This window comes from Cynoglossus semilaevis, unplaced genomic scaffold (genome assembly GCF_000523025.1).
Source record: "Cynoglossus semilaevis isolate Cse_v1.0 unplaced genomic scaffold, Cse_v1.0 scaffold774, whole genome shotgun sequence".
Lineage (NCBI taxonomy): Eukaryota > Metazoa > Chordata > Actinopteri > Pleuronectiformes > Cynoglossidae > Cynoglossus > Cynoglossus semilaevis.
In genome coordinates this window covers 2,356-3,995 of record NW_007585131.1, presented here as the reverse complement: position 1 = coordinate 3,995, position 1,640 = coordinate 2,356, and the positions used below count along the sequence as shown (strand labels likewise).

Genomic DNA, 1,640 nt, shown 5'->3' with positions numbered 1-1,640 from the left:
TATATATATAAATATGATCGTCCAGTTTCAATTAACTCACAATTTACTGACTCGGTGAGGAACCTGAGCCTGTTTAGTTGAACACAATGCTGACAAACGCAGGAATTGTAGAAAGACGAGCAAAGGTCTTCTTCAACAATCTCGCTTTTTGTTTTGTTTTCTTTCTTCTTTTTTGCTGCCACCTAATGGAAGAGTATTTTATTATTTTGCCCGTCACTGTCACATGGACAGTAAGTTATAGTTTCAGAGCAATTAAGTGAATTTGTGAAATCCCTGGTTTAGGTATCTGACTCTGATTGTTGTTAGTGGGTGCGAAAATGTTTCTATGAACCAAAGTTCCTTTTGGAACCACTGCTTTAAAAGTTTACTGGTGCCAAACTCTCAAGAACTTAATAATTGCCTGTGAGTTTCCCGTGAACATAAAGGAAAAGATTTATTTAACCGGAAAATCAGTTGTCCTTGTTAAAAGGCATATTGACAAAAAACCCTTTGACACTGTAGGTTTACGTGTGTGTGTGTCCGTGCGCGCACGCAACACACACACACACACGTGTTGCCCGATGCTGATTCACACCAGTGGTCCATACTGTATTGAATTCCGTTGCTATCGATCACCATGCAGCTGCCTCCACCAGTGTCAGCCATCTGCAATAAGGAAAATTAAATGTTGCTGGGGAGCATTTGCAGGATCTTTTGATGCACACATGATACATGAGAAGTGCTGTGAATTGGAAGTCGGATAATTACCTTGAGAAGTAGTCTTGCGGACGTAGCGGTTTGCAGCAGCAGGGACCAGCTGATTTAGTGCTGAAACCGAAAACCCCGAGAACCTGAATTGGATGGAAGTAACTGTGAAAATCATCCTATTCAGACAATGGAAATGTGTTATCGCCTATAGCTTTCACATTATATAATATATTTATATATATTATATATTTATATATTTTGATTAGGGATGTCCGATATTAACTTTTGGCCGATATCTGATATGCCGATATTGTCCAAAAACGTCATTTCGATATTAACCTATACCATTGTATGCAGCCGTTTGGCTTAAAGGCAAAAGCTTTGTCAAAATGGCAATACAAATAATAGTGTCACTTTCACTTCAAAATTATTTTTAGGTCACATCGTCTAGGCGAAACCCAGGCGTTGTGTTATTTCGTTTTTATTATCGGAGGAAACAAAAACGATAATGATTCTTATGACTATCACATCCATCTATCCGTCCATTTTCATTCGCTTATCCGTTACCAGGTCGCAGGGGCCTGCAGTCTCCACGACCGCCACCCAAATCACAGGGCCAACCGCCCTGACTGGGATTCGATCTTGCCCACTTCACTTAAAACCCACAATTATGAAAAGCGAAATGTAATCATAACCAGGTCAGTTTAGTAAATGAAATGCAGCTTTGGGTGCAGTTCATTACTCACTGTCACGGTAACAGTAACAGATACAACATTCCGCAGAGAGATTTCTAAAAAAAACTCCCCTCTTCTCTCTGTCTCTGTTACACTCACGAATCCCTTGTGCACAAACTCTTGCACTGTAACCCCTCTTTTTATAGCTCAACCGGAGTTTAAGTCCAACATGGATGACACCTATGTCCACCTGTCAAAGACTGCAAGGTCCCTCTCCTC

General features: G+C 40.5%; 1 long non-coding RNA gene across 2 annotated transcripts in view; it reads left to right on the top strand.

Annotated features, from left to right (window-relative positions):
- LOC103398838 (uncharacterized) overlaps positions 1–1,640 on the top strand; it is a 48,464-nt gene that overhangs the window by 45,868 nt on the left and 956 nt on the right. The window lies entirely within an intron of this gene.